Raw genomic sequence first — 12,189 nt, 5'->3', positions numbered from 1 at the left:
CGTACAGCCTCAATAAGGCTGACTCCATTTCCTTGTGGCAACTCTTCTATATTTGTTTTTCCCCTCTGCAATATTTGCCTAGGTGCATCATTCTGCTGCAAGTTATTTCCATGCGCTCTATGATTCACTAGGCCCGGTTGTTTACTCCCTTGTTGGAGAGAGCTAATCTTGCTCCAACAGGTAGCAGCTAGATGGCCCGACTTCCCACAAATATCACATTTCACATTTTGACAGTTTCTGGGGAAGTGCTGTCCACCACACCATTTACAATTGAATCTAGAGGGTCCACCCTCTTCAAGGCGTCGACTTCCTATCAGATTTTGTTGCTTCTTCAAGAAATTAACGTCGACAGCTATTTGTCGATATTGTTCAGAAATCATATCGGTATAATGCTTCATCATGTCCTTAACTTCGCCAAGGACATTAGATACACTCGACTCATAGCCTCGATCGTCAACCCGTCGTTCCATTGGCCTAACAATCTGATTTGGCATTGGCTATTGACCCACAAGAACAACGTTAGAATTTGAACCTTGGCCTCCAACATTTGATGGAGCCAAGTGACTTGCCATAGGCATAGTCACACTGGGAGAAGCCGATAGTAAAGGTACATTCGAAACCCCACTCCCTCTCCCAATAGGGTTGGTCATAGGCATCCCTTGACTTCCATTTGTCAATGCTGGATTGCCACTAGGTACTATACCCCCATTAACATTCATTCAAGAGGAGTAGGCGGTTTGTAATCGTGCTTCTACTCCCTCTGCCCATGTAATAGCGGTGTCTATATCTACCAAGGCCACATTGCTCAATTGTACTTGGATATTAAAATCTAACCCATGCAAAAGTATTGCAATTGGGCAATTGGCGGAATGGGAATGTAAGTTTGCAACTTACGAAATACTTCCTTCAACTTCCTGGCATATGCTTTTACATTCTCATGAGGATCTTGGTGTGTTACATTCAAGACCCACAACCAATATTGGCCACCTCTTTCAGGGGCATATTCCGCTCGAAAAGCTGCATAGAATCAATCAATGGTGGTTATGGTTCCAGACTCTATTCTGTGATACCATACTGCAGCCCTTCCTTTTAACGTCATATTGAAGAACATCATGAGATGTCCCTCGTCCTGGATGCGATAATTGAACATCAATCTTTGAAATTCACAAATGTGAAATTCTGCATCCTCTTCCACTAACCCATTAAAAATAGGCAAGGGAACTCCTAAGGCTGGTAAATTCGGCGTCCCTACAGGAATCACAATTGGTTGTGCCATGGTGACAATTGGATTAGCAGTAGGAGCTTGAAATGATGGATTCACACCCCCACTTGAAGTGGGTAGACTTGGTGGAGGAGAGGAACATCTTACACTTCCTCCTACACCTAATGGAATAGGTGAAATAGTTAAATGACTAAGACCACTGCTTCGTATACGTACTGGGCTACTCCTTTGAGGAGAATAACGGCTTACAATCTCTAACTGCCGTCTAGCCCTCTCAGCACGTTCTCCTTTTTGGATTTCAGCTTGACAGTCCTTGTCAGAGGACATAAACCAACTTCCTTTTGGTCCCTAGAAACCCTAAATCCGAAAGCCACCACTTATAAGTGGCTCCTGACAGACGCACCACTGATGGGACCTACAACGGGCTGGCACTGGCTATAGCACTAGCCGGACCTCATGCTCATGACACACAAACACCCTCACGGCCTCACGGACCACGAGCGTCAATATAAGGCTAAAGGACAAACCACCCTCAAGCTTATTTTTTGCGTTTATAGTTCATAGTCCAACGTTTCCCTAAAACTCCTCAAAGGGAGATCCCTTATACATTGGCAATGCCACGATCACACACATGTAGGAGGCGTCTACCGACTAATAGTCGGAGCCCCACTGCAGCTCTCCTACATCTCAGGGATTGGCCCTTTGATGCGCTGCTAAACATATAACACATACGAACACAAACTCCTCTCTTTTATATTTCTCGTATTTCCAGGAGATATACCATGCTTCCTCACTTCACAGTCCCTTAGGAAACCGACCCTCTACCCTACGGCAAGGGATAACTTCACACTCTCAATCGTGGGTCAAAGTCTTAAGAAAACAATTGCTATGCAACCCAGGAGATTTTTCCTTCGATACCATGAACCATGCATAGTGCATAATGTGAATGGTTTAGTGCACAAACAATAGAAAATCAGCATTGTGCATCGTGTGAAACCAATCTTTTCATGATTTCCATGCTAACGTTTATGTATTGAAACGAGGAGAGACATCGAGCCTTACGCTCATGCTGCCTTTTCCTTTATTTTAAAACAACGTCCTATAGCCATGATGCAACACATAAATTAGATTTAAGATTGTATTTTGATGCTCAAACTCCCCTCTCACCCTACTGTTTAATCTTTTGCAATCGTTGATAGGTGTAAGAGTCATTTTATGTGTATTTCTTTGTAGAGAAAGCAATAAACATGAACAAAAACATAGAAACGAGGGTAAAACGAGGCTAACCGCATGCTCTACCTTCATTATACATTGCACAATCACTTATGTGATTATCTGGAATTTTTCTTTTATCGTTTTCTAATTTTTCTCATTTAAAATCCATTTTTCACCATTTTTCGGTATTTTTCCTCTATTTTCTTCAACAAAAAATGACTAGAAATTAACATTGATTGTGGGCTATGGCCCTTAGGTTCTTTGATAGCAAAATTTCAGGTTTTATTGATGTTATATCTCATGTTTACCCTTTATTTTGCAAAAAGACCCCATTTTGCCCCTTAAACGCGTGTTTTATGGGTTTTATACCATTAATTTCAGTCCATAACACTTATGGTTTTCTGAGCATAAACTGATCAAACTCATAGCAAACAACAATATAATGCATAATCAGCCCATGGGAACAATATTTCATCAACCAAATAGCATAAAAACTCATTTTTTCTTCATAAAAATTAAATTATCACTTAGGCTTTGTGTCTCGGGATCTCATCCGGACAAGCTTTCCTCCATCATTCTTTATTGTCTTCTTCCACACAAGAATAGCCCCTTAAGGAAGAGAGAGGGGGGAGAGAGAAAGACTAGAATTGGCTCTCTTCATTCAGGCCATCGGCGAAGACAGGCAATAAGATCCATCAAGAGGGAGAAGATCAGGGGTAACATCGGTTACATGGGTTCTTCACAGCCTGCATACTCCCCTCATCAAGATATTGGTGCAAATTTGGAGCACATTCTTCAAGCCATGCTTCTCCTTCTCTCTCCACGTTTTTTGATCAATGTTGTATAAAATTTTTAGTGGGGGGTCTAACTCCCAAAGGGCACACCCAATTTAGCCTCTCAAATGTCCACCTTTTCATATCTTGACCGTTTCCTTGGCCATTTCCCCGTCCGGACTCCAAATCGAGCTCTGAAAAATCCTGGGTGTCTGGCTTGACATCCGCATTGGCCGATAACTCCTGACAACCCGCACGGTAGTCTGAAAAATTATCAAAAATCAACAAGTGTCGCTCGGGCGCCTTTTAAAAGTCGTATTTCACTTGGTGCTTAAAATCGTCCTAGCTGGAGCCACCGCCTTTGACGTTAAATATTTTTCCCTTGATATTCGTAAATTTTAGCTATTTTTAAGTACTTCTTGGCATCAAAATTCCGCTCTCACTCACTCACTCACTCACTCACTCACTCTCTCTCTCTCTCTTTGTAAAAGAGTGGGGATAGACGGGTAGGACACGGATTAGCATGGGAATACCCAGTTATACTAACAGGATATATAAGGTGTTGAGAGACCTAATTAGGGCATCAATTATCAATAATCAAGTCTCTCTTTTCTCTTTCCTCCTAGCTTTCATGGCTTCCCTCCTCTTTTTCTCTCTTTTTCTGCCTTTCTCTCTCTTTTGCTATTCTTTCTCTCTCTTCTCTCATCTTCTTCCTCTCTCTCTCTCCTCTATGCAATCTCTCCCTTCTCTCCTTCTCTCTCCTAGGTCTCCTTCATTACAATTGGTATGAAAGCCTAGTTTTTAGGTCCTTTCTTTCTCTCTCCTTCCTTTAGATTTAGTTCCTTATTCAGTCTCATGAAACCCTGCTATGCACAAGTACAACATTGAAGAACCCCAGCAGCCAAGAAGTACTATAGAGATGGTAACTTTCTTGGGAGTTTACACAACAATGGCAGGAAGCTTGACCAAATTTGGAGGCCAAAAGACAAAAATGTCAGCTCGTTTTTCAACATTGAGGTAAAATTTCTAGGGTTTTAGTGGAGAAGGACACTACAGCACTTAGAGGAGATCTAACTGTGGTTTCTTTTTTGAAAGAGAATTCTTATTCATTTTGAGACCTTCATGAGAGCTCCCATGGAGTGCCAGCGAAGATCTCTTCTCCCCTCCTGGATCTCAGTCTCCCACCAAGTTTAATCTATTGCATGGCCCTCTATGCATCACATGCTTGAAGACAAACACCATTTTGGGGAGTTTTTGAGCCAAGTGGACTATCATACATTCCAGGACAGCTCTCTTCTATCCTAGAGCAATCGGTTCAATGTTTCTGTGTAATCAGACATAAATCTCAAGTAGTTCATGACATACCAAGCCAGAGGATGAACTGCACCACCAGGCACAGGAGCCTTTGAGGTCTCTTTCTGTATTGTATTCTCAAACTCAGAGAAGGTTCCATGGGCAGCATCACCAAGCCTGCTCAAAATGGCCATAGTTTTTGACCTCAAATTCACGCATCCTTCCCATTTGAAGATTGCATCTATGGCTGGAATCATGTCCCGTACGGCCTCATACATGTCCAGTATCTTGAAAAGCTTCTCTAGAGCTTTGTGGCCTATGGCCATGGCCTCTGCAAAATTGAGTAGCTACATGAGGGCTGCCTTGCTCGCATCATTGAAGCATGACTCTGCATCAGAAGGTGACTCCGCAAAGATTTTGTAGCAGAGCGGCTTCTCACTAGGAAACAATGTTGCAATGGACCAACAGTGCGGATTGGAATGGGCGCACACAATCACCAAAAAATGATGAGCCTGAGTCGAGTGATGACACAGATCAGCATCGTTTGCTAGAATTAGAGCATAATGGAATTCTTTGGTTGCAGGAGCAGAAGATGGGCGTCCACCAGATTCAGCAGATGCGGGTCGAGGGGGGACGATATGATAGGCAGAGCTCAACTACAAATTAGGAGTCGATCAAATGATGCCATCTTCTCCTTCAGGATCGGCCTCCCATTGTAGTTAGGTGGAATCTCAGATTGATTCTCTGTGAGAGATAGATTTAAGCTTCCTCCACTAGTTATAGTAGGCTGCAGGTCAATTTTAACTTGCAACAACTGATCGTAGGTCAATAATGTCTATGTCCAAAGCTTCTGCACATATCCTGCCATAGGAAATTTCCTGGCCTTGATCTTTTGCAGAGCAGATCTAAAATTACACTGTGAGACGTTGCAGAAAAATTCAAGGTCCTGATCGTCTACAACACATGGGAGATGGCACTCGGAGTACTTGCAGGAGCAGGCCTAACCCCACTGGAGCATTGACATATCGTGTAGAGGGAGCTACAGGTGCAGCATAGCCAGCTCCACCTCCATATCCTCCTAGAGGGGCACTACCATAGCCACTAGAAAATCCACCAGTAGCAGGGTATCCAGGAGCACCAGCATATGGAGCTGTTGTATATCCTCCATTAATAGCAACTCCATAGCCAGGACCTACTCCATAACTTGGAGATCCATAATTAGAAGGTCCGTATGATGGAAAGCTGCCCCGGCGGCCAGCTGAAGGTGGAGCATACCGAGGACCTCCAAATGCATTGCCAAGACTTGTACTGTTTGTTTGTCCATATGGAGCATTGTATGGTGGTGCCCCACGACCAGTCCCATATCCTTGATTAAAACCCTAATTTGCACGCCCACCACTGCCATTGGAAAGTTCCTTTGGTATAGCCTTCTTCACTTCTACTGTCTTATCATGAAGCTCATGGAAGGGCTTCTGTACAACTTTCTCTACTGCATCTTCTGAATCAAAAGTGATGAATCCAAAGCCCCTTGGCCCTTGTGTGTTCTGATCATACATCACAACAACATCAATGATATTGCCAAACTGAGTAAAGTAGTTTCTAAAATCTTCCTCTGTTACAGTAGATGCCAATCCACCTACAAAAATCTTCTTGGTCCTGGCAAGGCCCCCTATTGCAGAAGTTGCATTGTTGTTTTTGGGAAAGTTTTACTGCTCTTCTCTAGGGACAACCTTCTTACATTCAACCACACATCCATCGATCGTATGCTTCTCTTGAAGAACTCTATCAACGACAGCTGCGGATTTGCAAAGGCCATGGATCCAAAGCCTCTAACCCTGCTTGTAACCCTATCTTTCACGATGACAGCCTCCGCAACCTCGCCATAGTTCTTGAAGTGGTCCTTGATCAATGAATACCATGAGAATGTACCAGAGGATCTGCCTTTCTTGTCTTAGGAAGTTCAAGTCCCCAAATCCATAGCATCACTAGCAATTGACTTGGGGTGCTTTGAAAGTATTTGGCCCAGATATTCAAATCTTATGGCCACAAGCTTCAACAAGGGAGGATATACGGCATTGAAGGCCCCCCCCCATACAACCACAGACTACAAGAGATGGGCAACCACAAAGCTCTTGAAGAAGGCAGCCAATAACTCTTCCCCAGGCTTGAACAAGGAATGTCAATCAGTTCTTCCTCTCACTTTTACATCCAATTGTTGAGCTCAGCCACTTGATGAGAGAGATGGAAGAAATTCTTGGGTTGAGAGTGCCAATTGGATTCCCATCCTTAGTCCACACCCTTGGAATGCATGTATGGCTGAATGATCTTTAAATTTATTTCACATTGATTAAGATTTTACTCTAATTCTTAGCCGTACTCTTGTTTGGTTCTGATTGATAACAATTTTGTAAGAAGGATAAGTCATGCAATCAATGAGTCACTGAATTGCAGAGGTAACCCCTTCCCCATCCCATTTCCTTATTGATCATGCATATCATGAAAGGCTCAATCCTCAATTTGTAAATGCATATCATGTTGGTTGCTTAATAATAAATGTCTGCCATGTATATTCCGGGTGAGGAAAATCCCGATGCCAGGCAAGGCGGCAAGACAAAAGAGGGGTGGCCCCCCCTTGCCATCAAAGACCCTGAAGGGGTGCACAAAGCGGCCTGGGGGGAACTTTGCCCACCTCCCGATGATTCGGAGCCCAAAGATTCTTACAGGTGCAGGTACATTTAATGGAATAGCCCGAGCCCTGATCATTTGAGTCTACAGCCCTCTACATGCATTGGTAATGTCATGTATCACTTGGAAATGTATGGTGGATGCATGCAAGAAGGGCAGGGTATGCAGTCATGGAAATGGTTGTTAGATATGATCAATGCCCCACCCTCATTAGGTGCTACCAATGATCCATGGTGCTCAAAGTTGTAAGGCCCCCATTATGAGGAGAAGCCAAATGTGAGCCCGGACATTGGTTGAGTCCTGACTTGTATATCAGATGAGGTCTATGTGACCGGATGGCAAAAAGGTGACTGTTGTGGGTCTAATCTTTGGGTTAGACAGAGTGGTTAAGCTGGTAGCAACTCGAGGCACATTGCATTGAGTTGCGTGGTAAGGGAGTTAAAAGGGGCCCCTATTGTGGGGTCCGGGGGCCGCGGAAGCGGCCCCTGGCTGGGGGGTCCCAGGGGGGCCAGCGGCCCCCCTGGCGGGGGTCCGGGGGCAGCGCCCCCGGCCCGATGGTAAAGGGAATATTCCCTGGAATATTCCCTGGCCGACTAGTGGAGGCTCATATGGTAGGTCGGTCAGCAGGCCGACCTAACGACCTTCGCGGGCTATAAAAGCTAAACCCCTTCGCAGCCATCTCACACTCATCTTTCACCCAGTCAGAGTTGTTGTTCCAGCTAGCCTTAAGCTCTTCACCTATCTTCTGTCTAGATCGCCATCTAAGCTTCACACAGTGGAAGCGCACGGGTGGACAGAGCCATCTTTGTATCAGTTGTTTGGAGTTAAAGAATTTTACTGATTCTCCTCTTATCTGTTGTGTACTCTCTATCTCTTTCTCAGATTCTGTTCGCTGCGCCGTGTAATATTTTACATGGTATCAGAGCCCAGGGGGCTCTAGAGATCGGAGAGCGTGCAAGAGGCAAAGGCTTCAACAGCAAAGAGAAACGATGTCGACTCCGGGAAGCAGTTCTGGCGCATCAGGAAGCGGTGCAGGAGGTGGTGCTGCTGTACCGGCTATTCAAACACTGAGGATTCGTCCACCAACCTTCAGCGAAGGCAAGTTAGATGGTACAAACTACACCTTGTGGAAGTTCAAAATTACAACTATCCTTGATTCTTATGAGCTTCTGGAGACTGTGCTGGGGACTGACGCAGAACCACAGCCTACCCCCGACCCATCAAATCCTAGTGTGATGATTCCTCCGAATGCAGATCTTCTACGAGCTTGGAAACGAAGGAATGCAGATGCATTGTGTGCCTTAGTTACAAGCTGTTCTGACAGTGTTTTGACTCTGATTCAGCATACAACCAAAGCGTCAGAGGCTTGGAATGTACTAAGGAGTCAGTATGAAACACGAAACCAAACAAGGATTCAAAACTTGGAGAATCAACTAGCAGCGGAGAAGTTTGCTGAAGGAGAGACGGTTGAAGCATTCATCACTCGGATTAAGAATCTGCGCGACCAGATGGCTGGCGCTGGGATACAAAAGACTAGCGAAGAGCTAGCTCGGAGGTGTCTTCGGATTTGTCCACAAAAGTTTGATGGACTAGTAACTGCCCTTAATACTCAGGTGAGACCTCAAGCTTTGACTTTTGAGGAGTTTTGTGCATTATTAATGGAGGAGGAGTTGAGGCTGAAAGCCCGAGAAGGAAGCAACAATGGAGATGCTGCATTCTCTGCCAATGCAAAAGGCAAAGGTGTTTCCTCCACCAAAAATGATGGTGACAAAAAGAAAAAGGGCGGCAAGAAGAAGTTTCAAGGAGAGTGCTTCTACTGTAAGAAGAAAGGACATGCAATTGCAGATTGTCGTGTCAAGAAGGCAGATGAAAAGAATGGTACCCTTAAAACTAAAGGGAAAGAGACAGCCAATATGGCTGAAGCAGAGTTGGAATTATTCATGGCGACCATTGAGGAAGTGTGCTCCTCGGCGCAAGAAGAATCTACCACTGACTCTTGGGTGTTGGATAGTGGGGCCTCCCGTCACATGACCAACAAGAAAGGTCTATACAGTTCTATGCAGCCTCTACAAGAATCCATCACTGTGACGGTTGGAAATGATGCTAAATGCCCTGCTGCGGGCACAGGTACTATTTCTTTTGTTGCTGCAAATGGTGAAGTCAAAAAGCTTTCAAATGTGTTGTATGTTCCCGAAATCAGGAGAAATCTCTTATCAGTTGCTGCCATAACTGATCTTGGTCATGAAGTGAGGTTCAAGAAGACAGGTGCAGAAATTATTGATAGTGCTGGCACAATTGTTGGCAAAGGAGAAAGAAGGAACAACCTGTATGAGCTAAGTGCTCTTACAGCCACCGCTGGAGTGGGCACAAGTAAGCTTTGGCATGAAAGGTTTGGACACATCGGATTTGCAGTATTGAAGGAGATGCAAAAGCAAGGTATGGTTGCTCACCTACCTACAATAACTGAATTGAAGGAACCATGTGAAGCTTGTATGATGGGCAAGCAACAGAGAAAGGCATTTCCACAAGAAAGCAAGAATAGAGCACATGCTCCTCTAGAGTTGGTGCATGCTGACTTGTGTGGTAAGATGCCTACACAGGCCTTGGGGGGATCTTCTTATTTTATGTTGATTGTCGATGACTACAGTAGGAAGATGTGGGTGTACTTCCTTCGTGATAAGGCTCAAGCTTTTGGTAAGTTTAAAGAATGGCTAATACTTGTTGAGAATGAAACAGGGAAAAGTGTGAAGAAATTTAGAACAGATGGTGGTGGTGAGTTCAACTCAAAGGAGTTTGAAGGCTTTTGCAAGAGCAAAGGGATCAAGCGTCAATTGACGACACCTCACACACCTCAGCAGAATGGTGTTGTGGAACGCAGGAATCGTACCATTGTGGAGATGGCAAGATGCATGCTAAAGGGCAAGGGATTGCCTAACCATTTTTGGGCTGAAGCTGTTAATACTGCAGTCTACATTCTAAATCGGAGCTACACAAAGGCTCTCAAGGGAAAAACACCTCATGAGGCTTACACTGGTAAGAAACCATCTGTTTCACATTTCAGAATTTTTGGATGTGAATGTTATGCACATGTTCCAGATGAGAAGAGAAACAAGTTACAACCAAAAAGCAGAAAATGTATCTTCTTGGGTTATAGTGATGAGCAGAAGGCTTACAAGTTATATGACCAAGAGGCAAAGAAGATCATCGCGAGCCGTGATGTGGTGTTCAAGGAGGAGCCGCATACAGTGGAGGAGGAGAAGGCAAGGTCTTCCACTTTATCATCAAGCGAAGAAGTAGTCCACTATGAACCTGTCCCGAGAGCTATCCCTATCCTTAAGGAGGAGGAAGCATCATCTTCAGATGATGAGGAAAAAGTTCACCAACCTGACATCACCCCACCGGAAAAGCCATTGCCGCGCTGGGTGAAGCAGCTCTATGACCACAATAATCCTAGGCCTGCATCTGTTGAGGAGAAGGCAGACGGACCAAGGAGGTCTCAGAGAATAGAGGAGCAAAGGAGGGCTTCTGCTCACATAGTCAACATGGCCTTGATGGTTGAGATTATGAGAGAAGTAAAGGAGCCAACTGACTTAGAAGAAGCACTTGCAGATCCATCATGGAAGGCTGCTATGCAGGCGGAGTATGACAGCATAATGAAGAATGACACTTGGGAGCTAGTGGATCGGCCAGCAAAGCGGAAGATTATTGGCACCAAGTGGATCTGGAAGGTAAAGTACAAGGCTGATGGTACCTTAGAAAAGTACAAAGCTAGACTGGTTGCCCAAGGATTTTCACAAGTTGAAGGGTTTGATTTTCAAGAGTCATTTGCCCCAACTGCCAGAATGACCACTATTCGCACGGTACTTGCAGTGGCTGCCCACAAGAAGTGGCCAGTGTACCAAATGGATGTTAAGTCAGCGTTCTTAAATGGTGACCTCAAGGAGGAGGTGTACGTGGCTCAGCCACCAGGGTTTGAGGCCCCCCATTCTGAGAACAAAGTGTGTAAACTGAAGAAGGCATTGTATGGGCTAAAACAAGCCCCCAGAGCATGGTACCAGCGGATAGATAGGTTCTTTTTAAACCTAAACTTCAAAAGATGTGCCTCAGATGCTAACTTGTATGTTTACAGGGATGGTAAAAAGTCTGTAGTGATTGTCCTATATGTGGACGACCTTCTTATTACAGGTGACTATGAAGATATGATCAACCAAACTCGAAAGGCTTTGAGTTTTGAGTTTGAAATGACAGACTTGGGCTTGCTGCACTATTGTTTGGGGATTGAAGTCTGGCAAGAGCCAGGAAAGATCTTCATCTCTCAGAAGAAGTATGCATGGGAGATCTTGAAGGCATTTGGCATGACCGAGTGCAAGGAGATAGCTACACCTATGGAGGTGAATGTAAAGTTATCCGTTGAGGATACATCAGCACTAGCAGACATTGGGAGGTATAGGAGGTTGGTCGGCAGTCTAATCTACTTGTGTAACACCAGACCAGATATCAGTTTTGCTGTTGGTGTTTTGAGCAGGTTCTCAAACAAACCTCATGAGAGTCATTGGAAGGCTGGGATGCGGGTGCTCAGATACTTGAAGAAAACTCTTGACTATGGTATCACATACAGTTTCGGAACTTCTCTTGTGGGGAACTGTGACTCAGATTGGGCAGGAGACATTGATTCCAGGAAGTCAGTTTCTGGTTATTGTTTCTCTTTGGGTTCAGGAATTTTCTCTTGGATTAGTAAGAAGCAACCAACAGTGGCATTGTCTTCTACCGAAGCAGAGTACAAGGCAGCTTGTTTTGCTGCATGTGAGGCCGTATGGTTGAGAAGGATTCTATGGCATATGGGAGTGCAGGATGAAGAACCAACTGTGCTGAGATGTGACAATCAGAGTTGCATCGCCATTGCCAAAAATCCAGTGTTTCATGCACGCACCAAACATATAGAGATCCAGTATCACTATGTGCGTGATTTGATGGAGGATGGGATAGTGGAATTGGTCTACT

The 12,189-nt window shown here is 44.6% G+C and overlaps 1 pseudogene; it reads right to left on the bottom strand.

Moving 5' to 3' along the window:
- Window positions 1-5,303: 5,303 nt before the first annotated feature.
- On the bottom strand, window positions 5,304-6,579 carry LOC148009240 (heterogeneous nuclear ribonucleoprotein 1-like; annotated as a pseudogene).
- Window positions 6,580-12,189: the final 5,610 nt, after the last annotated feature.

This window comes from Lygodium microphyllum, unplaced genomic scaffold, assembly GCF_053477565.2.
Source record: "Lygodium microphyllum isolate KBCC unplaced genomic scaffold, Lygodium_microphyllum_v1.1.10 scaffold_32, whole genome shotgun sequence".
NCBI classification, from domain to species: domain Eukaryota; kingdom Viridiplantae; phylum Streptophyta; class Polypodiopsida; order Schizaeales; family Lygodiaceae; genus Lygodium; species Lygodium microphyllum.
Note: the sequence above shows the minus strand (reverse complement) of the source record. Positions and strands in the feature narration are given on the sequence as shown.